The sequence below is a fragment of the Sturnus vulgaris genome, chromosome 1 (assembly GCF_052056855.1).
Source record: "Sturnus vulgaris isolate bStuVul1 chromosome 1, bStuVul1.hap1, whole genome shotgun sequence".
Classification (NCBI taxonomy): domain Eukaryota; kingdom Metazoa; phylum Chordata; class Aves; order Passeriformes; family Sturnidae; genus Sturnus; species Sturnus vulgaris.
Window position 1 is genome coordinate 137,985,903 of NC_142243.1, and position 26,175 is coordinate 138,012,077.

Sequence of the window (26,175 nt, forward strand, 5' to 3'; positions counted from 1 at the left end):
CCTTTGTTTGCTAGAGGGAAGATTTCATCACAGTAAGAAGTAGCTGGCCTTTTCTGACTATGGGTGACAGTTATCTTAGTGATCACCTTGTCCTTCTCCATGACAGGAACTGAATTCAGAGACTAAACAAGCAAAGAAATGTTATAAATTTGTTTCCTGCTTACAAATTCAAAGACTAGGTTCAATTCAGCAGTGTAAATGGATAGTTTACATGAATTTTCTTTCTCTCTTTTCTCTCCTTATTTTTATTTTTTTTTTTTGAGGGACATGTGAGAAAACAATTTATTTTAACGCACTTTAGGATAATGTAAATTAACTCTGCAGCAAAACTTCAAACTCAGTTGACTCATCTAGGAACATGGTTTTCCAGTACAAGGAAGGATATAGTACTATGACTCCCTAGAAGCAATTACATTCAGTCCAAAATTAATAAAATCAAGATCATTACAGGATTAAATTAAACAAGTGTTTTTTTCAGTTTTTCTTAGCATGATTGTATTTGACAGCAGTCTTTATTCACTATTTCTCTGGCATGTAGGTCTGCCCAGAAACATACTAAAGAATAAATACAGATAAACCGGCCTGTGCAGAGATTTTTAATACTTTATGCACACCAAGCCATAGTTGTTTTATAAATGTATTCCCATCATATATCCAGTATATTTTATGTGAAATGTAGCATTTATGTAATTTAAATTATTTTATCTGCAATAAGAGAAAAAAATAGTGAAACTGCATGTGCTGGTTTTGTCTGGGAACAGTCAATTTTTTCCATAGTAGCTGGTATAGGGTTATGTTTTGAATCTGTGATGGAAACAACGTTGATAACTCAGGGATATTTTTATTATTGCTGGGCCTTTTCTCCTTCTCACCCCTCCCCAGCAGGTTGAGAGGACAGCTGACCCCAAGTGACCAAGGGGAGATCCCACACCAGATGGTGCCATGCTCAGCGTGTAAGGCTGGGGAAGAAGGAAGGAGGGTGGGGGGATGTTCTCATTGATGCCATTTGTTTTCCCAAGGTACCCTCAGGGAGGAGCCCTGCTTTCCTGAGGATGGCTGAGCACCTGCCTGCCCCTGGGGCATGGTGAATGGATTCCACTGTTTTACTTCAATTGTTAAATTGTCCTTATCTCAACCTATGATTTTTTTCACTTTTGCTCCTCTAATTCTCTTTGGGCAAGTAAATGTGTGGGGCTTAGTAAACAGCTGGAGTTAAACCACAACACTGGGAAGCTCCATATCAACAAATACAAAAAGCTTGTATAGAGGACTGACATATTTAATGATGTCTGACTTATTTGTCAGAATTTATACTAATCAGATTTCTTCACTTGGAAGTAAAAGAAATAAATGAATTATTTCATAACTGTGGAATCCTGGACCTCTAAAGGAAAAGGTGTGGTGAATAGACAAATACGTTATTTTATGGATGGGCTTAAGGCACAAATAAGAACCTAAAGTGAGTTTCCATACTCAGAAAGCTCATTTCATGAACTCCATGACAGGGACTCCACAGTGCAGTCTCTGTGACAGCTAACTTAGGACCTGGAATCTGTGATCCTTCAGCGAGGCAACCATATTGAGTGTGCAGCTGGCAAACATGATAGAAAATAGGTCTAAATTACAGACTACTTGGACAGGGATTCAAAAATAAGACTTAAGGCTCAAAGTATCTTCAAAACACCTGGATAGACACTTTTTTGCTTCCTGAGCAAAGTAAATCCGAAGGCAGCATGGATACTTCTTCTGAGAATTCCCTATGCTCCTTAAATGGCATATGGAATATACAATTTATATGCAACTTGAAATACTAATATTTTTGAGAAACTCTAAACCCTTAGCTCTCTGTTACTGAGCTATTTCATTTCAAGCAGCATTTGCTTTCTCATCCACACATTTTCACCTTCATTTATGCCAGGTTTTGAAACTGCACTAGATTACCTAGTGTGAGTTCCCAGAGAAAGTCTTCTGTTAGAAGTGCAGGACAAATGAAAATGGGACCTTTCTATTAAAGTATCTTCACAAATGAAGGACATAAAGTCCTGGCACCAATAAATAAATATAAAACCTATTCTGTAAAAGGCAATTAATAAATTCTCTGTTGTAGTACATAGAAAATTGTCTAGAGAAAACCATTGCAAGAGTTTAACATGAAGAAGCATTTAATTAGAACATTTCTACAATACTTGAATGAAAAAATAAGTGGGCCACCTTTTTTTCCTCTTCATTCACAATTGTAAAGAAGGATTTTTCCCCTTCTGTCTTAGCTCTGAGGTAGTAATAAATATTATTAATAAATAAATAAATTTAATAAATATTAAATAAATACTATTATGGATTACTTCAGAAAAAATCAGACCTGCAGTGGCTTTTATTAAGTGTATCATATCCTCTTAGTCTAAATTTTTTCTCTCAATAATTCTGTATTTTGCATTTTTATTAGTCTTTTTTCTTTTAGAGCACACAGAGACTCTGTTCTAGTATTAATGGAAACTTAATGTGTTTGAGACCTGGGCTATATGTGCTGTGCAGGGGTCTTCAATCCTTTGCAGTGTACAGGGATCATAATTTCTGTTAAGTTCTCTAAGTCATCAAGACTGTATTATTTGTTTCCAAATCAATGAAAATCACCCTTTTCAGATTGTATTCTAATACAGAACTAAAATTTCCACATTTATAATTCATTCAAGAACTTGACTTCCTATTCCTATGATGATGTCCTTCAGAACACATATTTTTAGGAGGAAAACTGCCTGAATAGCAAACAACTAATTTGTCAATTTCCAGAGGTGAAAGGTGCTTATTATCTGAAGAAGTAGAAACAATAGAAGTAGAAGAATCTGGTCTCCTTTGGATAAAATGTAACGGTATTGAATATTCTATTTTCACAGATATGTTGACCACAACTACATTAGGAAAACTGGTAAGTGATACTTCATGCATTAAACTGCTATAAGCAGTGGCTTAGATCTAAGCCAAAACTATTTGCTCTATTATTAGATTCCTGTGTTGATAGGACAGTTTGCACTGCACTGGCCATCATAATTTCAGGAATGAATGTGATTTTTTTTTCTGCCATTAAAAATGTCTTTCACTTGCATAATTACTGATGTTTAAAATGAATCTGTTTTATTCTAATATAGAAGTGAATCTAAAACCTGGGCCACCAAGAGTATCTATGTAGACTAAATGGGAGTGGTAATTGGAGAGTGATTGCACAGCTGCTGAATAGAGCCCCTTGTTTCTTTGAAATGGAAATATAATGTAGGATGTCAATTACATTACAATTACAAAGAGAAGACAAGTGATAATCCTAGCATTTGGCTGTTAGTGTTCGTTTGAAAGACTCCTTTTTCCCATTGGAAATTGTAATACGCTTCAGTGTTCATAGGAATATATTCTGTGGGTGACAAAGGACTGAAGCAGTGTGAGGATTGCTAGCACAGCTACCCTTACCTTTCTACATGCACACGCATACACACACAGACACAAATTCTATATTTGTGTAGAATACATCTAAGTATCCCACTGGGAAAGCTATGTTCAAAGAATTCTTTCCTCTATAACATGTGGGTTGTTTGGTTTTTTTTTATCTTCCCAGAGCCTGGTACTATTGAAACCTATTCAAGGGCCTTAGAGAAAACAGGTAGGAAATCAATTTGTTGGAATTGATGCATCTAAATGACATCTGGATGACTGCTTTTCATCACCTCATCTTATTTCTACCAGTGTAAAAGAATTCACATCACTGAATTACTAATGAAAATAATCTGCAAAAACCAATGTCTGTATATATCTCTATGCAACACAACAGAGTTAGGGCTAAGACATGCTGTTTCCTACCCTTAAAGCAGGCATAATGCCTGAATAATTTGGTTTGCGTGTCTTCTACTGCATGAAGACCTTCTGAAGACAAGTTCATGAACTATTTATAGGTATATACAAGTTATTTACTCTGTAGAAAGGCAAGACTAAAATGATATCAGGTTAATCATCAACTTCTTCAAGACCCAAACAAAGGCATTCAAGGAATGATTGTTGGTGACTGATGGCAGAGGGCAGAAGGGAAGTGTTGGCTTCTGTCTCTCATTGGAAATTTCTTATCTTGGAAACCTGAGCTAAACCTCTGACTGCTTTTTTTTTTTTTCCCTTCATGATTTTATGCCCTTCCTTCACTCTGCTTTTTCCTGAGTTTCTGGCTTACTAATACTAGCTCAATAAGCATCTGTGTTTTTATTTCCTTCTGTCACATGTCTTTAGCCTATGAATCCACTTTCAGCTAGAGAATATTTTCTTCTGAAACACCAGTTTAAAGTTACCAAACTGAGCTTCACCAAAGTGGATCTTGCTCCTGGACAGCTGAACCCTGGGTTGTCAGCTGCAAAAGGGAGCAGCTGGGCTTTGGTCAGTACCCACATTTGTTCTGGTGCTGATGTGACAGAACAGCTTCAGAGTAGTTACACAAATTATTAACACAAATACTGCATATTTACCTATGCACTCTGTAACATAGATAAGATTTTGGAGGTTACTGGGTAGGTGCCTTTTAATATCTACCATGCTTCACTTGCAGAGAAACTAAAAATTTACCCACTGTGGTAAACTATGACATGATCACGGCAGAAATGAAAATGTTGTATGAATCCCATGAAAACTGTTAGCCTGTTACAAGCCTGTGTTTTCAATTCTAATATTCTGTAATAGTGAACAAGGTAGACAGAAAGTTCACAAGCAGTACAGAGTTTACATCTCTATTAGATATATTGATTCTATGTATAATCAATGGATTACATGATGCATTTCTTTTTCATTTCTGCACTGCAGCAAAAGTTAATTTGAATTTAACAGAAAAACAGGAAGCAAAAGTATGCTGTTCAATGAATCACTTAAAGGATATAAATATATTGTTTAAAAAGTACATGTGTTTTTCAGATGACAGAAATGTCCAGGAAAAAGACTTACTGGTGTGAGACAGCACCAGCTGCATCAGAGCCCTGTAGCTAGAAAGTAACATTTGGATCAGCATAATTTATAAAGAAAAAAATGACTTGAACATTAGACAGATTTTCTGGTTCTGTAAACAGGGATATAGAGCAAAATTGAAATCAGAAATGTATGTGCATTAGTTTGTCCTGGAATACAGTATTGTGCATAGGAAGGGATTCTAATATTAGGATTACTATAATTGCAGAATGTTTTTCTCACATAATGTACACCATTCTTTGTATCACTTCTTCCATTGCTACTAAACTCAACTAGAATTTCTGGAGAATGGCTGTCTAAAGGTAAGGCATTGACTGCCATTGAGGGTTTATTTCTTAGGGCTCACTTCTATAGAAATAATTTGCCCAAACAGAATCAAGGTATAGTTTTGGATTCAAATATTTCATCTTCTTATAATGGAACAGAACAGAAAATTTAAAGAGTATTTGAGAGAATTCTACAGAGGGGGGGACAACTCTGCAGAGCTCTGTGGCCCCATTGCCCAGGGACACCCATGCCAACAGTACACAGCTGAGAGCAGCCAAGCACAGCTCAAGGATTGATGAGCAACAATTGGGCATTATCTTGCATAAGAAGACATATTTGAGAGAAAAAGAAGATTTAGGAGCTCAGAAGGATCTATACTCCCAATGCCTGAGAGACCCAATGGAGCTGTTGGACACACAAAGAGAAAGCAGCCAAAACACAGAGGGTACCTTTGTGCATTCCTGCAGTACGTGGCACTGTTGGAAGCTTGCTGTCTGTTAAACTGTCAGCACTGCAGAAAGAACAGAAGGAAAATAAGAGGTTTTCAAGACAGATATCAAGTTTATTTGGAGACTGGACAATCTGCTTAACAATCCCATTCTGTTTTACCAAAGGAGCATCAAGATGCAGTTGCTGGAAGTTAAAGTCAAACAAAGCCAGATTAGAAACATGATTATCAATTGACATAACTTTTCCAGCAACAGTCATTCATCTGATGCATGAAAGCTTGAAATAGCATTTAGATTCACTCCACCTACATCCTCAATAACTGAAGTACTTATTTCAGGAGCTTCATAGTAAGTACAGAGAAATAGTCATGTTCAAGGGACTACTGAAATTTTAGAAACCCTGAATCACGGAAGGTTTTACTTAATTTATCATAAATTCCTAAATTTGGATCCTCCATTTTTAAAATTCAGTGAGATAAATCAGGGTTTCACTCTCAAAAGCTAACTTGCCCAACTAGCTGAATAGAGTAAAGAATAAATTAAATCAAAACAAGAGGGAAATCAAGAAGCAAATGAGTGTGAAGGAAATACAGACAAAAAGAGAGAAGAAATAAACTTTTGAAAATCAAAGTGATATCACCACCTTGTAAAAAACCTGTCTCAGAGAAACTGGTACTAGTGATCCCTCTTGAGAATCAGTGGACTTCAGAGGGGAAAGCTATTCAATGGCTACAATGCATGGATACAGTTCAAAGGCCACAATATATAGGCAAATAGGTAACCTGAGATGCATCATTTAATAAAAATCAGTAGAAACTATTACTTTTCTGCAGCTACAGGAAAACAAATTTTTGCTGTATTTGCACTAAAGATGACCTATATGATGCCAATTGATTTCAATGTGAGTGAGTAATAATGGAGTAAAGGACTCTTATTTTAAATGAAGCTGTCAAAATATGACCCTGCACAAATTAAAAGGTCAGATAATTGAGAGAACCCAGGATCTGCAGCATAAAATACTGTCTGGGGACCAAGATAGATTAAAGAAAATGGAATGCAAGCAGTAAAAATGTAATCTTGTAAAACTAATGCTGAACTCTTACACAGTAGCAAAGTTGATACCTATTAAGGTAGAAGCAAAATGGAAGGAGGATCTATTTAGAGTGCATTCACAGTTGTTCTGCACATCAGTCTCTTTAAAACCCAAACCTGACAATTTCTCCAGCATTGATATTCTGTCACTGAAGAGGTAGTCTGTCAAAAGCAAAATGAAACTCTATTCTCACCACCAGTAGGAAGTAGAAGGAATTAAGTAGAGAAGCAAATCAAATGGACATGACAATAAATTAAGATATCAGAAAGCTAAAATATCAAAAAATACACATCATGCATTGCATAGCCAGAAGAAAAAGACAAAAGTTTACAGTACTAGAACATAGAAAAAATCTTCCAAGAGAGCTAAAGTATGCTGTAAACCCCTGGTCATTTCACTTATGTAAGTCCTTGAAAATAAGCAGCTTTCAAAAGGTATTGGTCAAGGTGCAGATGTGACACCAATGGTGGATAGCAATGATGAGTCACAGACTTGTATATTTCAACATTTCATCTCCAGTTTTAAAGACAGACTGATCTTATTTGAAAAGTAGTTAAGGGTTTTTGTACTACTAAGCATACAAATATTTGCACAACTGTGAAGAAGTGCATAAATTCTAATGTAAAATGGATAAAACCAGCTGCTGTATAATTAATATTTCTATCAGTGTAGTTACCTTAGTAGAATTTGCTGCATGGAATGGGGTGACCCTGATGGGATGCCAGATGCCCACCAAAGACTTCCTATCATTCCCTTGACAGACACAAAGATACATAAAGGCTTGTGGGTTAAGGACAGGGAGAGTTCATTCAGCAATTGCCATCATGAGCAAAGCAGACTTGACTTGAGAAAAAAACAGAGTAGGATAATGAAGAAAAAACCCCAAATCTTAAAAATGTCTTACCTCCCTCCCTGCTTTCTTCCTGGGCCTAACTTTACTCCTGATTTTGTCTGCTACCTTCTCCTCCCCAGTGGTGCAGGGGGATGGGAGGTGGGGGCTACCTTTTCCTTCAGGGGATGGATTCTCACACTGCTCCAGAGTGAGGTCACTCTTACAGGAGACAGTCCTCCATAAACTTCTCCGGAGTGAGCCCTTCCCACAGGTTACAGCTCTGCTGCTGCCCCAGAGTGGGTCCCTTCCACAGTGTGCAGTCCTTCAGGAACACACTGCTGCTATGTGAGTCCATCACAGCATCACAGCAAACCTGCTCCTCTTTTCAAAGATCCACAAACTCTGACAACCTCCTTTGGGCATTCATCTGCTCCACCATGGACAGGGGACAGCCTGCCTCACCACTGTCTTCACCACAGGGTACAGGAACCTCTGCTCTGGCACCTGGAGCACCTCTTCCCCCACTTCCTCACTGACCTTGGTGTCTGCAGAGCTGTTTCTCTCACACAGTCTCACTCCTCTCTGGTTGCAGTTGCACAGGTGGGTTTTTTCACCCTTTTTAAGTATTTTACTCCAGAGACACTACCACCATTGATGAAGGACTTAGCCTTGACCACTGGCACATCTGTCTTGGAGCTGTTGGACATGGGGGAAGCTTCTACCAACTTCTCTCAGAAGTCACCCTGTAATCCCCAGCCACCAAAACCCTGCCACATGAACACAGTACAGTAAATAAGAACCTGATACTGCATACCCTCAAAAGTTATGCTCGAGACATTGTGCAGCTTTAGCTGATGCCATATTTCAGAGTGTATGGCACTGTATGAAGACTACTGCAAAGAATTCAGTGATAGCCTGAACTGCCCATGTGACTGACTTTTTTTCCCCATTTCTGTTCTCACAGCAGTTTTATGGACTGTTACAGTGTCAGACTCTCCTTCTTATACCAAGTATGAAATAATTAGGTTTGCATAGCCATGAAGACAAGTTTTGAATTGTCATGGCAAACCTACACAATCTCAGGCAGAGTTCTTACAATGTGTTTACTTGTGATACATATCTGCAGATTTAGGGAACTGCCTCTAGTCACATTACAATGTTTGATTGCATGCTGCAGCTCCTTTACTGCTACCTATACTGACCTGGAAAACACCTGGGATGCAGCTCTGAATCTGGGGAAGTTTTCATAATCTTGATCTTTGATTATCTTGGTTTCTCACACTGTCATTATGATGCAGAGTACTGGTAATCACAATGCGCTTCCCTAAAGCACTGTAGGATTCATAATGAAATTTTGGGTCAATTTATACTGAATGCAAAAAGACCCTTTGGAAAATCCGTTCTAAAAAGTCCTCCTGGTTTTATGAATTAGAGGATAATATACATGAGAGTCTAACTCCTAGAAACTGTTCCCTATGATTTCTTCTTTTTCCTGGTGTAATTTATTTAAGACTTGCACTTTATGTTATTTTGTTTGGATCAGTGCACATCCGCCACTGCTATTGTGTATCAGTCACTTGAAATGCTTCCAATTTCTCCATAAAGGGTGGGTTTTCAAACTCCAGGAAAATTTCAAACGATATTTTCTCTAAACTGCAGCTTCAGAGAGACGCTGTGTCATGCAAAAAATGTTGAACGCTATATGGATAAGAATAAAATTTAGTTGTAGAGGAGAGCAAAGAAAAATTTACACTGTCTAAATATTGCAGTGTTAATATGTGTATTCTCTCTGAGCATATTCTCATTAATACATGAAAAATACAACAAATATACACATAGCAAATGTTAACTACTTCTGGCATAGTAGTACCAAGGTGCCATGTGTGAGGAGTCTAAATGCTTATTAAACAAAAGCTAGGTTTCCACAGACCCAGTCATGAATTGACTTCCCAGAGAAGCACACCTCTAACCGTGGGAGTGTCTTCAAACCCTACAAATGATTCAAAGACCCTTCCTGAGTGAGCTTGAACTCGTACACAGGGTCAGAGGCAGAAATTCTCATCTGCAAGAAAAGTTAGGCTTAATTTCTTCTAAACTACCTGCAACTAACTGAGCCTATGAATGCTCTGCAATGTTAGTCATCAGCTACTAATGTACTATTCATTTTCTCATCTTCTGTGCATGAGTTACGACGGTGGAATGGGAAGACTTAAATTTTTATCCATGGAAGCTTGAGGATCTCCTCATGCTCCCTGTAGGGTCCTCCAGCAAGGCTCACCACAAGCCATGCCTTGGCAGCTGGGACTGTCCCTTCAAAGCAGACAGAAAACACAAATTCATCTTAATTTAGAAACTAATCAAGTGCCATCTTGTATGGTATTGATTTCCATGTAGTCAATGGGAACTCTTTGTCTTTGAGATGTGGCTCAGAAACTCAGGTGGAGAGAGGAGCTCTGCAGGGAGAGAGAAAGCACATCCATGCCCCTGCTCTGTCATTCATCTGCACCAAATGTCTTGTCCTGCCTTCCCTAGGCATCTAGGGAGTTAAACAAAGATCAAAATGAAATGTATGTGTGGGTTATTCCTTGTATATTTAAAAAAAAAGGATTTTTCACCCTCTTAAAAATTATCCATCCTCACAGTGAAAGAATTGCTTTGAGAATTAAAAATCCAGTTATCTAATGACAGAGGAATGATAGCAATCATAGATGTGGCTAGATGAGAAGCAATGGCAGTGCAAGGTGATGTGTCAGTAGCGTGGTAAAGAAATCCTCCAGCTAGCTTGTGCTTGCAGTTAAATAATTTGGAATAGATATAATCTTAAGGATGGTTAAATAATAAGTAATCCTGTAAAATCACAATGTGCAATATGATATTATTTTGTGAAGTGCCATAACATATGGCTCTGAGTATGTGGAATCAGATTTGCAATGCATTTACACATACAGAAAATACACATGAGCATATTAATCAACATGCACATGGAGTGCTTCCCAGTCAGATGTCTCCATTAGACTTCATTAATTTAAGATCTTGCTGAAATTATATCATGTTCATCCAGATAGAAGGAGAAAAATAAACATTCATATATGCTTGATTTTTTGAGTGTAGGGTGTCAGTTACTTTGCTGGTACAGACTTTCAGTCATAACAATTAATCTCTCAGGAAAAATTTCCTTTTATTTGTTTTAGAAGTTTATAATTTGGGTCTAAAAAATAAGTAATTTCATGCTTCGAGTATGCCAATATACCGGGACTTTTTATCCTCTCCTCACTTGGGGAAATGAGCTATTATCAGACCTGGTGCACCCAATATATACTCGAACTCTATTCCTGCTAAACTGTAAGGAGAACTCTGCTATCACTAGGTTTTGACTTTAAAACTCAGAATTCATTCATTCCTGCTGAAGATGACTGCCAGTGTTAGAATGGATGGCAAACGTCTCACAAGAAATAATGTTTATGCAAACCTCAGCATCAGTTTACTCAGTTACCACATCTTTGATATGACACCACTGGCAATTCATATGAAAAGTAAAGCCACAGCCTTTGGTTGTTTACTCACAGCAACTTTCCTGACCAAAATTATTAATAGCATTTTAGTGTCTGGGATAAGAAATTTTAAAGTCAGACTAGATATATTTGCCATTCATAATGATTATCATAAAATAATTTATGCAGAAAAGGAAAACCGCCATTTCTACAACAAAGAAGTAAACTTATACTTCTTCAAGTACATTTCCCTTTGCCACTGATTTTGTCTGAATCAGGTTTCTTTAAAAATTTCAAATGCTATTTTCCTTTCAAGCTGTCAAAAATGACACGCATAAGAATAAACAGGTGTCAACAATGCACAATCCACCTAGTAGATAATAATTGTGGCATCTCATAATTATATCACTTCCTGTGAATAAAAGTTATTTAGGTAATATCACCCTTCCCGATGCTTAAAGTCATGAAGAAAGAAAAAAACCCAAAAAACTATTCATTTGTTCCTGTGTTTATATGTATCTATATGTGTATGCAGTGTGTATATAAATATATATAACTTGTTGCATGGATGAGGAAGTGTAAGACATTCCTCGGCTTCAAAATTTAAAGAACATTTTACAAAACAAAGGTCTGAAGAATAAAGGAATTGAATTAAGTGTGAATAATCTGGTACAATGTATTGGGTCCAGCACTGCTGCGAGATTGCTTATGCTGACATTCTTTTTCTAATGTGACTACTTTGTCTGCCTGCTAGCACTTGGCTAGTGCTTAGTGCTCAGATAACAGCAGTGACAATCAGGAGTATGTGTCCTCTGTAAGAACAAGAAAAAGTCTTAATTTCATGTTAACTTGATCATGTGTTTAACATAATGGTTTGCACTATATTTCTAAAAAAAGTTCTCCAAAGTTACTCTAGGTCACTACATGAAATGCAAGTTCCTGCCTTTTTTCAGCTTTCATGTAACTTGGTAAGTGACATGTCAAGGTGATATTGTGAGTATTTCCCTCACCATAGCTATGTGGTATAAAATACCAATCGTGTTGGTAATATGTTGGGTCTGTCATCACCAGCTATAAACCCAGAATTCAAACCCATGTCAGCAATAGGAAAGGTAACACAGTCATTATGTGAGGGCAGATTTTGTAACCTGTGTGTATTCTTATACACCGCAAGGAATCTGCTAGAAAGATGTTATTGCTACTTTCTCTTTTTCCTTTTTTTTTAAGAACATCGTCAAGTGTTATGTATCAAAAGAGTATCTTCTATGGACAATCTTGGCTGAGGTAATTCTTATACTAAAAGAAGGGATAGCTATACTACCAGTTCCATATACTGTGAATATATTGTGGTAAGGTCTATTTAGTTGAAAAATGTTTTTACAAATTTTCCTGAGCAAAACAAGTAATTCTCGCTTTTGCAGAGTCTGATGCAACTTACTTTGAAGGGGAGCAGTCTATGATGGAAGACCTAATTCATCTCAGTCTCCATAATGCTACAGATCTGGAGACAAACCTAACAGCAGCATCAGGTATGAACCTAAACAGACCAATTATATTAGTAAAGGTACCATGGGCTCAGTACCTGCAAAGCTTCTTCACTACTTCTACAAAAAAAACCAACAAAAAAACCAAAAAAGTTAACAAGCCAAGGAAGATTCTATAATACTGGATACACTAAATCTTCAAAGCCTCACTTTATCTGTAAGAAAGCTGTAAGACAAGTTATCAGTTGTTCTACCTGATCCTTTCCTTAGATGTTTTAGGGAAGTTGTCTTTGGACTGCCAGCTCAGTGTTTTTAAACAATACTTATGGAACCTTTCAGCCAGAACCACTTTTGGCCAAAAAATTTTTGAAAATCCTCTGCTAGTTTTGGAGCTTAGAGCTTAGTTTTCATCTGTTCAGGGTACATGGTGAAGTATTAACTTCCAAAGTTAGTGTATCTACTGAACAAAAGTTCTTAACCTGAAATAGCATCCTGGGGAGTTCAAGTCATGCATTCCTTTCAGCACAGCAGAACATTGGCTCTACCTGCTCCCCTTTCTCTCCTCATACTAAGCATTAGACAAGCTGTTTTCTTCAGATGACAGTATAGTTCTGTCTATATTACTGGGTAATCTTGATCTGCTTTTGCAGTGTAAGTCAAGTCAGAAGGTCTTACAAAATCTTTGACTAGCCATTGTGAGCTGTGGGCATGGATCCAGAAATGTTCTAAACTTCGCTGGCTTTAGCACAAAGCTACAGGTGAAAAATGCAGTAAAATTCTGAAGTGTTTTTCAGCCTCTTATGATGTCAACTGGCAAGTGCCCCAGTAAATAGTCAAAGCTATGCAAGACCATAAGATGTGCCAAGCTATTGAGATCACTTTGGGCTATTTATGCCATATAAAGTGAATTTGTAGAACACTACGATGCATAGGTTTAAAATTCAGAAACATGCTGTTATTTGAATTCTGTGAGTTGTGAACAAGATACTGCATTAGATAAACCGGTGGCCTAATCAAGCCTGGGAGCTTTTTTTGGGAGTATTTGTTGATTCAAGAAATCTAACATACAGAAAAATAACCCTCTTCTTGCTTTGGTAGATCTTGGAAATGCATATTTATTATTCCCCTAAATCCATAGCTGGAAGAAAATTAATAGCTAGGATATGACTAAACTGATCTGTACAGCACAGCAGGGAGATGAGGTTTTAGGGATAAAAAATAAAAGCTCCCTGTTAGTGTTAGAAAAGCTATGGAACCCTTTACTGGTATCACAGAAGTCATTAAGCTAAGCATTTTACAAGTATTCATACTTTTTTTCCCTTATAGTAACGCCAAACAGCACAGTTATATCACTGGCTTTGCTGAGAGTTCAACATCTTCTATGTTCCCACTAATGACTGTGGTAAAAGTCAAGCTTCAGGGTGTAAATTAATCACCAGCATTTAGAGCCTGAGAATCAATAAAAGACTCGTAGTACTGCCTACCTTAACAAATTTCTTTCTAAATACACTTCAGCTATTTTGGCTGGTTATTATGAAAGTTTTTACTTAAAACTTACAGCTTCTATTTATCCCAGACCTTGCCAGTGCCCTGAGTGCATTGCCTTCCCAGGGATGCAGCTGCAGGATGAAGGTGTGGGTCCTGAGCCCGAGGCCAGCTCCCTTGCTGGCAGCAGGGGCTTGGAGTAGCTTCTTGTTCCTCTTCTGATTCAGCCCCACTGCTGGGGCTTTCTGGCTTGGCCTTGGTGCCATCTGAGCCCTGCAGACTGGCTGGGAAGTCACTGGGCTGATCACTGTCTCCAGACCTGGTCCAACCCTGACGCGCTGCTCAGCACCCCAGCCCCTCCCGGCTGAGGTCTGGGTGCCTGCCAGCCTTGTTGCCTCTCTGCACTCTCTCCTGGCTTACCTGGAGCAGCCAGGTGGTACTGGCTGCCTCCTCGGATCTGAAGAAGGTGACAGCACTATAGAAAACTTCCGTGTAAGCTAATGGAAGGCAGGAGTTCTGTTGCCTTTCTGGAATACATTCTGAAAAGCCTACAGTTTAATTTATACTTACATTATTAGTAATAATTTAATTATTAACAGTTTGAAACATCTTAGTTTTTCTAGAAGAAATGTCTAACTTCAGGTAATGGAAAGACTGTTCCTCGAGATAATAGTTAATAACTCCTTCAGCACACAGAACTGCACTGCATTGGACTCTGCTTGGTGGCACCAGGGAAACAGTGGTTGCTCATGTCTCCCTGATTTTATACATTGCACACTGCACACCAGCTTGTAATTCATTCTAGGTATGTCTAGAAAACTATTTAATATATGAGCCAAATTGAAATGTCCAGACCGTCTCTGCTCATGCAGTTGTTTTCTAGAATTTAAACCTCATCACCAAGAAATACAGCTTTCTGATGATGTCACACACAACCAAAGGGAAACAGGATGGAAAGAAATTTCTAGTGAATGACCACAGTGAACCACCCTGGCATGAGCCCAGTACAGACAGTAAAACTGAACTTCTAGTTCAGCTTCACAGTATGAACTTGTCCCACCTTTTTGCCTATTTCTTCAGGCCAGACACCCCTCCACAAGCTGTGTTACCTGTCATAGAACACCACTCCATTGTGTTGACCTGGAATCCAGGTCTTTCTGAGAAAAACATCAGGGATTGTAATCACTATAGAGAGACGGACTTCTTTAGAGGGAGGCTGAGGCCAGTTCCAGATTCTAGGCTCCTGTATAACTCCTTCTGCTGGCCTAAAGTCCTCCACCTTGACAAGTACCACTTGGTCACTTCAAAACCTCAAAATTCACCTTCCAAGTCAGGTTTCTAGGTCACCAACAGAATGTGCAGGGAGTAGTATATGATAACCTTGTACAAATTAGTTACAGAAAGCTCTGAAAAAAAGGGGCTGTGATTCAGACATAACTCAAGGAACTAGGTATCTTCAATCTATTATATTTCCTAGTGAGGAATCAGAGATTTTAGTTCTTCCATTTGTGATTGAAAGTCCTGCACAGTACCAACAACCAAGGCCATACATTTCTCTTCTTTGCAAAAATACCTTTAAAACAAGCAGAAAAGTAAATTACCATGTCATCTGCTAGAATTCTCTGACTGAAACTTGAAAATTTTGAAAATATCTAGTGGAAAGAATCAACAGCAAGAAAAGCTGAGCCTTTTTTGATCTTCTAGCTGCTAGGTTCAAAAGCTACAGGACTCTAGCAGTGAATTCAGTGCTTTTAAGTATTACAAAGAAGCAAAAAAGAACCTATCCCTCTCATAAATATGATAAGGAAAATATATTTATCTTTGCATTCAAAAGATATTTGCTTGTGGTTTTGTTTTTTTTTTTTTCTTTTTCTTTCTCATGCCTTATATGATATAGTATCTTTCTGTAGGATTATTTTTAAATATGATCTGCTTGAAGACAATGTGCTCAGTCCCTGGGTGGGAAATATGCTTCATTTAAGTCAATAGCAATCTGTACTGCTGATTAAAAAATAAGTGCTGATGGCCTTCACAGGGAGTCTCATCCATCAAACCTTAGCTAACAACTTGGTAGAGAAAATGATGGTGGGAGGAGGGGAAGGATGGTGGACAGTGTTCTGTGAAACATGGAACAACAACAGCAACAACAAAAAATTATGAATTGTCTGTTCTTAAAAGTTCTATCACTGTGGAGAACTGGTTTGGAAAAGAAAATTTCAAACTGTTTGATGTTTGCATGTCCTGGGAATTCAAATGAACTTTGTCATCACTGCCAGTTTCATAAAAGAATGAAGTCTCCAGCAAGGCACAGATGGTAATTCTGAATGAATAGATGATTATGCCAAGAGAATATTATGCTTGGAAACACATTTTATTGATATATGAGTAAAGCTGTTAGAAGGACATCTATGGAAAACAGGACCTAGCTCTTTATTGAGAACACCTGACTACAGTAAGAAATTAGGGAGTGGCTAAAGGCTATTTCATGAAATCTTCAGTCCTGCTTAATTCCTGGGAATTAACTGGAAAATTATCCAGAAATACTGATGATTGAAATGGTACTATGATTTATTAGAACCACAAAAAGATATGTAAACAACACCAATTAGATATTAAGCTGTAGTTACCTAAACTGCAAAGAGATTATGGAATAGCTATTGGATTTCCAGAGGGGCCAAATTGCCCATTGACTCTGAGTCTAAATTAATTTCATTGCAGCATAAAAAGTTGTGTCCTTTGATGTTTATGGACTCACAAGCCCAAACATATGCCCCTGGTTGTGTTGTAAGTTAATTGGTTTACAATTATTAAACACATTGTCTCACTTAGTATTATTTCCAATTACACCTGTGTCATCCCACAGCCAAGGTGGTTCCCTGACTTCAGTGGAATTGCTGTGACTGTAAACCAAGGATCTGATATGATGAGGCATCAGAAAAGGAGTTCATGATCTCTGCATCACTGGCTTTGAAAATGTTGACTTTATAATTCATGTGACTCTTACTAAGTGAAGGCTTGAAACAGCAGATTTGGATTCTGCATCAGTTTCAAATCCAAAGTTGCACCCTTGAGGTCAATAGGCTCTTTCCAGTGACTTCAAGAGAGTCGATGTAAGGGACTCACATGAGATTTTTCTCGGGGTGAAAGATACCTGAAGTATGTCACACTTCATAGGTGTAAGCCTCAGCTTTTTCCATACATTTTCTTGAGCATAGAAGGCAAGTCTCAGAGACAGATGACACTGGTGAAATAGTACAATCTCTGTAGCTTGAAGAAAACTATATCCATCACCAACATGCAATCAAAAATAATACATATCCCTCAGAAACATTTATCCCTATGTCAGTGAGGAAAATATATGAGGGATTTCCTAGCCCATTTAAAAACTATCCATATTCAGTTACAAAATTATGTATACAATTAGGAATAACCAAAGGAGTTGGATTAGACTGGGGGGGGGGGAGGAGGAAAGGAGGGGGCAGAAGGCAAAAAAAGAAAGAAGCATAGTCTTTTAGGTTTATTCTTCTATATGAGACAAATGCAAATTTTAGTAAAGGAAAAATTAGAAGGAAGAGACTACAGGAATTCCTTCTTCTCACATGTTTTACTGCTGCTGTAATTGAGGAGTTTGTGTCATTAAATGGAATCCATGGGCCAGATTATAACTCCATTTTTGCAGTGGTGCAGGTTGATTTCAATGCCAATAAAGTCATATTAGTGCAAAGCAGTGAAACATCATCCACAGAGCCATTTGTATGTGCGAGATGAATACATTAGCTTCCCAGCAGATGGTTGTGAATTCTTCCAGACAGAGCATGTCTTGGGCTTTCAAGAACCATTTATCAAAAGGAACACTGAATCATCTTCAGTTTTGCAGTAATCACTCCAGGGAAGCAAGTGCTAAATGTTTTAAAGATCAAAGACAAATGTACTGCATTGTCAGCTCCAGGTGCAGGGGCCACTGGGCCATGCATCACATCAACTGGGGCTTCATAAGTACCCATTACTTGTTGCCTTGTGATGCCAGAGATATATACCTTGAGTATTTCTTTAGAAAAATTTATTTTAATTAGTGAGGGAAAGCACTTAAATTATGTTTTGAATATCCAGAATGATTCAGTAGCTCCATTTCTTATGATATTTCTGGATTCCGCCATTGTGAAGTGAGAAGTGACCAGTAGACATTTAGAAAAAGGAGATCTGCATTAGGTAAACAAGGAAAATATTTCCTAGATTTTAAATAGAACTTTTTAATGTAGGATACAGAAACCTATTTGGCAAAAGGGTTTTAGACTTCAGCTAAAGGGATCCTATGTAACATGGATGGAATAATAGGAGTAACTTTTGTGGGTTTAGGACACCTTCCATTGAACAACGTCAATTCAATGTGCAGATCTAACTTTACAAGGCTTCCCACCGGTCCAATGATGCAGCTAAACTTTACCCTAGTGGGCTGCATGTCTCCAACTCAAGCAGGGTGAAGGTATGCAGCACCTTGAGAGGTGAGTGCTGAAACTCAAGGAACAAATAGTGATATTCTTACTGGGGATTTAGTAATATTCTTACTGTCATGGAGTCATAGCAGGATTTTCTAAGTGGCTGATGTAATGCCATATCTTACTTTTTAGAGATCCCATAGCCAACACAGTATGTGGGGAATGTATAATGAGCCATTAGAAAATTTGAAGGCTGTAAATATCTGGAGGGCACTGGTCATGTTTACTGGCTGTCATTTAGGAAACAGCTGCTGTAATAGAAAGTGAAATGTCAGAATCTTTCAATCAATATATTCTACACTTAGGATGGGTATGCAAAGTCTGGAACAGACCAAAATGGCAACTTCCTTCCCAATCCTTACCAATCTCATCTACAGTGCTCTGTCACAAACAGATTGTGTATGTGTCTGGTGAATATAGCAGACATCATGCCATAATGTACTACAAATGTTAAAAGGGCAAGTGATGGTTGCAGTTTATTTTTCATGTGTACAAATGCTCAATTGCACTCTGCCAAGAGTAAATCTTGGCAAAGATTAGACAAAAATAATCTAAAAATGGTATTACCAGACAAGAGTGTAAATCCATATACTCAGAAATGTGCATTGTTCTACCAGATAGAAATGTCATGATAGTTGGCATTCAGAGAATTATGAAATTAACAGCCCTTCCTAGTTTCTCTTTTGCCTGTGTGCAGGTCCAAGGCATCAGCTGGTGACCACAGTAGAATTAGTCCCAATATATTTAAAAACAAGGAAATGGGAATTCAGGGTAGTTTTTCAATATCAGATAATAGCACAAATTTCCTTTTTAGGCATAGCTTACTGTTCATTTTTATATTATGTTGAAAATACATACTTTTCTCTTTTTTTAATTGGGTTTTGTTGGCAGAAATTATTCATCAAGATTTGACTATAATGGTTCCAAACTCTAAAATGCATCAGGATTTGTATAGCTCCCAGTGAAAGTAATATTGATTGAGTGTTCAAATAGCCACTAGAGGAAGACAATACCACATGTAATTGGAAAATTCTGTTAGTCACAAGGAATAATACCCTAATGAAGCAACAACAACAAAGTTCAAGATGGGCAAAAGGACAAAGTTCATTTCCACACAGTTTTGTAAGTACAATTATTTTATGCAGAAAGCATTTAATGATAATCTGTTTAGCTATTTTAATGGACAAATGTACAGAACCTAAGACCAGATTTTTTTTTTTCAATAAAAGTGCAAATTAAAACTTACGTATTAATTTATTGACCATTCATTTCTCTCCACTAGTCTGGAGGAAACAAGACAAAACGTAATTTTATATCACATTATCAAAGAAATTTTAAGCACTAAAGTCTGATCCTTCATCCAAAGGAGTGAAAGTATGCAGAACCATTCCATAGCAGAGAAAGAGCAAACGAAAACTTTGTCTCTTCACTTAGTGGAGAGAAACAGAAGTTTGCATCCCCTCAAAAGTTTATTCTTTCCTATCATGAAGCAAGAAGATTAAGTTTTCTTCCCATGTAGTTTCTGTTCTATAAGAGTGGAGAATTTGTGAAAATGTGCCTCAGCACTTATTAGAATTTTTTTTATTCTTTGCCTTCATCTTTTCACCCTTCCAAATAAAATGATGTTGGAGATAAGAGGAGATTGAACAGCTGAATTATCAGACCAAGCACTGGTTGTTCTTAGGTCCTACTTAGCTCATGTGTTACTGATTGACTGCACTTCTCATAAGGGTGTCAGAAATCAGGAAGCGTTGTAGGACCAAGGTCTGCTCTGTTTGGGAAACTCAGTAAGTCCAATGGATCTGGGTATTTTTAGCTGGATTCTAGTTGACTAGTATAACATCTGTGAGGTAAGAGACACAGCAATTAACACATTACTTCCTTAGAAAATCAACAAAGCTCAAATTAGGTGGGAGCCAGGCTAATTATTACCCTTGCTTTGCTTATTTGTCTTCTTTCAACTGCTTATTAGTAAAATGGACATTGATTTTTTAAATTCTGGTCTCTAAAACCAAACAATATTAAAAAAAGTGCCTTGTCCAAACATTCTGAAGCAAAATCCTAATTTCTTATTTCTCTTGAAGAAACAAAATAATGAATTAAAATGTTAACTAAAGCAAAACATCTCCAGAATTCAAATGCAGAAGATACAAATTATATATGTGAAGAGAATGAAGCCATGACTGGCATTAGAATGAGACTGCCAGTATCTTCTCCATAAAATGAGGAAGATGGGTGATTTGCATATTGTTTGCTCAGTTTACATAGTCACCTAAGTATTAAAATATTCATTTGGCATTAGAAATATGTTAGGCAGTGGGCTGGAGAGCTGGGATTGTGACTTCCCATGCACGCTTCCTGAATGTTATCAGCAACCCCCTCAATTTATCCTAAGCACTGGATTCCTTCTGTGCGAGGAATAGGTTACAAAAGTTCTCAGATAATTCAGTGATTGTGTTGTGGATTTTTTTACCATAAATGATATCTTATTTACACTGCATTGTGGAAATATAACAAATACTGTTCTTGAGAGATTAATGATATGCTGCAAATATTTGTGATTAGAAAAGTAACAACAACTGAGAAAAGAAAAATTGGAAAATATATAACTCTAATATGTAATTGTCATGTAAAATGGGAGGTCTTGCTTGGGATTAAATGGCTAATTAGAAAGGATGTTTTGCCTATGTGCTGGTTACACTTAGGGGAGGATAGACTCAGAGAGGTTTTTCTCTATGAGAACTTCCTTTGCGAGTTGATGGAACTAATTGAAGGCTGGCTTGGTTATTGACAGCCTGAAAAACCAATCGGAGAAAGTTACTTTGCTCCTTGAACACACATTTTGAAGAAGGTAACCCGGGAAAAAGCTCTCTTTTATTTCCAGTAGCTGGTCCGGTAATATCGACCTCCCGGCTTCCCTCCCGTGCTGGGGGGCTCGGGAGGCCGCTGGGCCGCGTTCACAAACCAAGGGACGCGATGGCCGGGAGGGAGGAAAGGCTCATTGATGAGACCTCAGCCCGGCTTCCTCCCCCGCCACTCAGGGTGCCCGGCTCCTGCTGCTGGATCCGAGCAGCTTCGGAGGGGCCGAGCCCACCCAGCCCCGCACGGCCTGGGGGGAGGCAGCCGGGCCTGTCTGGGGAGCAGGGGTGGCCATGGCAGTGTGGGGCTGTGAATCATTAAAAAAAACCGGTATAATCACAGACAAAGACCCTCTAACTAATTAAAGTTAGAAAGTGGTATGTTTATTCACTGGCGGGCAGCACGGGAGTCACCTCTGAAAGGCGTGACCGCGCCGAACAAGGTTCTTTGCCATCTATTTATTCTCCAAAATCTTACATACATTACATATGCATAACCCCAACACGTCCCATCCCCACCCCATATTAAAATGAGCCCATTAGTCCTTCACACGTGCACAGTTCTTCTCTTGAATTGGGTCGGTGGTCTCGAAATGGGTCAGTGGTCTCAAAGGATGAAGTCAGGAGAGTCTTCATCAGGTCTCGGTGACCCTCTGGCACGATCCAAGGCCCCGTGCTTCATAGTTAACATTTTACATATTTTATGTTCTTCTGTGCGTAAATTTATAACAGCAGATAATTATGACAATTGGCTCTAGCCTAAGCATCTAGTAATTATTAACCTACCATTTACCTCCCTAACTTACATCTTGGTCATGGAAACTACTTCTTCCCTTAGCAAAAATCTTAACATTTTAAAACCATGATTCAGCTGCAGCTGAGCCCCAGAAAGGCTGATTGAGATCTCAGCTGCCCCTCACCCAGTGTGACCTGGGCCTGGCCCAGCTGCTGTAACTTCAGTGTGAAACTTTAACTCTCTAGTGCTCGGATAAGACTTACTGACCTCCAACCCTCCTTTGAATGAGGGGGGGGAAAAGGGAAATACTCCAAAGTCAGTGAAGCAAGAGCCAAGTTTTTTAAATGGAAGGAGAGTGAAAAAATGCCGTGAAGATGACTGAAAATCCTTTTGCAAGCTGCAGGGATGAACTGAAAATTCCTATAAACCGTGGAGAAAAACTTAGAAGGTTGGAGGGTTCCATGTGATAGATCAATTGACCAAAACCACCTGTGTTAAAAATCTTTGCCCCGAGGAAAAAAAGGGGATCTCAGTTTTCTGAGAATGATGCATGAATAGGAAACAAAGAGATAAAGAGAACTTTTGCTTTGGAACAGTTCATTCTTAAAAGTAAATACCGCATGAGTTTAACATGGCCCACAAGCACAGCTCTGGGAAGGCTGTGAAGTTGGGAAGAGTGCCACGATTCCAGATTCCTGGGTGGCTGATACTTGCAAAAGTGAAGTCAAAGAAAAACTGTTTCCTTCCACTCTTGGGAAAGAAATCCCTATAGCCAAACAAGAAGAAGCTCCTCTCTCTGAAGTAAACTGAGTAAGATTATTTAAGTAAAGAGCTGACTGAAGTGTCTTTGTATCTTGTTGTTAAGAAAGAACAGGAAGAGGAAAGAGGGAGTGGTCTAAAGATCTCATTCTGAATTTACTGTTTTCTTTTATTTGTGTAGTTAATAAATTTCTTTTTATACCCTTTTAAGTTTTAGACCTGCCTTACTTTTGCTCCTGCTTCTGTCTCACAACAGAAAATAAGTATGTTTAAACTGGAAAACCAAAACTATAACATTATTAGTATGTTAACCAAGACGCCTAATGTGTCTGCTAGGCCAGGACTTTGGGCATGACAAATAGTAAAGCAAAAGCATTGAGGCAAAACTGTTAACCATTTGTGACATCCATCCTCTACAAAGGATCATGTACTAGTGATTGAGGATAGAAATTGAAAAAAACCACCAAAGCATAAATTTTAGAAGGAGAAAAATCACCCCGCAAACATATCTAGACACACACAAACATATTTATATAATGTAAACAGTACTGGCAGAGTAACATGCTGGAAATATCACTAAACAGTTCTGGAAAAGAACAGTAAAATTTAGGTCCTGATAAAAGATACTGTGTTCATATCTTAGCTTTGAACCAGGTATAAAAATTGTAATCCCTTCTTCAGTGGACTCAAAATATAATTACAGGTACATAATTAAAGATAATCAGTCACAAAAGTTACTTCTATAGGGAGCTGCTGAGAGATTTGTAGATTCTTAAACAACAGAAATTCAGGACTTGCGCTGAAACTGTTACCTATCATTTTCATCTTTTAAAACCACATTTCCAAACAGGTCATATGTTCAAGTCTATTTGGTTTGAATAGTTAATTTTATTTGCAAATACAACCTATTAAACCGTAATTTATTTTTTTGTGTGTATTCTGTACGTTTTTTGGTTGTGATCATGGCCACATTACATTCTGCCTGGTATAAATGCTTCAGAGCTGACACCTTCTTAAGAAAATGAACTGGATTTTTTTTTTTTTGCCAAGTAATTTTTTATCTATTGCAAACACAAAGGAGTTTATTAATACTTTTAACCCTTGGATGTATGTCACTGTACAATTTGTCTTTCCCTTCTGAAAAGAGGCATAAGATGAAGCATCTTGTACTTACAAGTCTCCTCTCTTTGTTAAGGAGATCTCTGAAAGAGAATAGAACCCACAATGCTGTTATTTGCAGCACTGCTTTTGAGAGTAGAGCAGCATCTTAAAGGATCTGCTTCTCAGCAAGTCAAAGGATGGAGCTGTCATTCTTGCTTTCCTATTCAAATACATCTCTGTTTGGAATTGTCAACTAATGATGAAATAATTTTACTGTGAAGTCACCCCACTGACACTGCTGAAATCACTTTTCATATTTTATTGTAGTAAGCCTACTGAATACAAAAGCAGAAAAGATATTTCTGTGAAGGTGTCAGGAATGCCTGGCACAATCTGCAGGTGCTATTCAGCTATTTAGTCTGTACAGTTGTGAGGGGAAAGGCAGCAAGAAGGGCAGAGAAACCCTTTTCTTGGAGTTTTACGTGTCTTTGAGCTCTTGTGTCATTGTCAGTGTTTCTGCTGATACTGGAAACAGCCAAGTAACAAACAACAAGTGGAAACTAGGCACTTCATGTAGGAGAATATAGGTTTGTTCTGTGAACAAAGCTTGTAATGAAATTCTATCTACCTATCTAGATTTCAGGAATTGAAATTTCAACCCTGAAATTCCAGGGTGGACTGGGCCCTAACAGAGAGAAAGGAAGAAGAATGTTTCAACGTTCTGAGGACAGTAAGGCAGATATAGTTAAATGGTTCATTTGTAGTAAAAACAATGGTCCTATTGTTCACTGTGGAGGTCTTAGAGCACCTTCCAATACCTATAGAGGGCCTCAAGAAAGCTGGAGAGGGACTTTTTCCAAGGGTTTGTAGTGACAGGACAAGAAGTAATGGCTTTAAACTAGATGAGAGTAGGTTAAATTGGATATTAGGAAGCAATTCTTTACTGTGAATGTGATGAGACACAGGAACAAGTTGCCCAGAGAAGCTGTGAATACCTCACCCCTGGATGTGTTCAAGACCAAATTGGATGGGACTCTGAGCAACTTGATCTAGTGAAAGGTGTCCCTGCCCATGGCAGGGGGTTTGGAACTAGATGATCTTTAAAGTTCCTTCCAACCCAAACTATTCTATGATTCCATCTCACAGTGTGCAACTGGGAAATCATAAAGCATGTTGGGCGTATAGAATAATTTCCACAGCTACAAATAAGATGATGTGTGAAAATATGGATTTTAGGATTTGAGGAGTGTGGGTTTCAGGATAGAAGACATGCCTTAGTGCTGATCCTGAAGCTTAATAACACCATTAAATATTGATGAGTAAAATAAATCTCACTGGACTTCGCTTTGTGGAATGCTGTTAATCAACAGTAGAATAAGATTGCAGTTTTCGAGCATGAATCCTGTGCTGCTTCTCAGAAATGCCAGTATCTCAGCTCTGGGCAAAACTTTGTAATTGGGGAAAAAATTAAAAAAGACAGCTCATGACAAAAAAATCCAGAACTGTTTAATGCAGACTTGTGCTCATTATCATTTCCTGAAGTGTTTATACTGACTTAAATAGTGGTAAATCAAGCCTTGAAGTGACCTGGGAAGTAAGCTGACACTGGTAAATATGGATTGGTTGCTCTGTCTTCAAGCAAATCTTAATTGTTTTGATTGTATGCTAACAATAAAAGGCTATATGGAACTATGACTCTGACTCATTGGTAAATTATATCATTCTGAAATAGGAATAATAGTACTTCAGTAATAATGTTAGGAAGACTAAAGTAAATAAAAGAAAGGATTGACTCAAACTTCAGAAAAGTTATTAAAGCACAATACAATCCTTCTTAAGCAAAACCAAAAATATATTGACCACTGTGCCTTTATTTATTTTTCCCTATATGGCAAAATACAGGTCTTTGGAAGGAGATTGTGATCTCTTCATTGCTTTCCTGTTCAATTTGTTAAGTATTTTATATTTGGCTATTTTTCTTCCTTGGCCAGTATTTGTTACATTGCCATACAATCAGCTCCATATGCGCAAATTTCATTAATGAAAACTGGGATGAACGCAGTGCATTGAAATTAACTATATGGGGAAAAAGTACTAATAGTCCCAAGCCAGTGATTTCTGTGTCTGTGATCTCCATTGAA

At 38.0% G+C, this 26,175-nt stretch overlaps 1 long non-coding RNA gene across 3 annotated transcripts in view; it reads left to right on the forward strand.

The window, feature by feature from the left end:
- Positions 1-26,175, forward strand: part of LOC148225550 (uncharacterized) — an 86,097-nt gene that overhangs the window by 22,644 nt on the left and 37,278 nt on the right. For 2 of the 3 annotated variants that reach the window (XR_015808250.1, XR_015808251.1), the window contains exons 3-5: positions 2,892-2,923; positions 3,602-3,646; positions 12,537-12,644. This is a non-coding gene — a long non-coding RNA (uncharacterized LOC148225550). The remainder of the gene's footprint in view (positions 1-2,891; positions 2,924-3,601; positions 3,647-12,536; positions 12,645-26,175) is intronic. The other variant, XR_015808252.1, reaches the window with a different exon arrangement.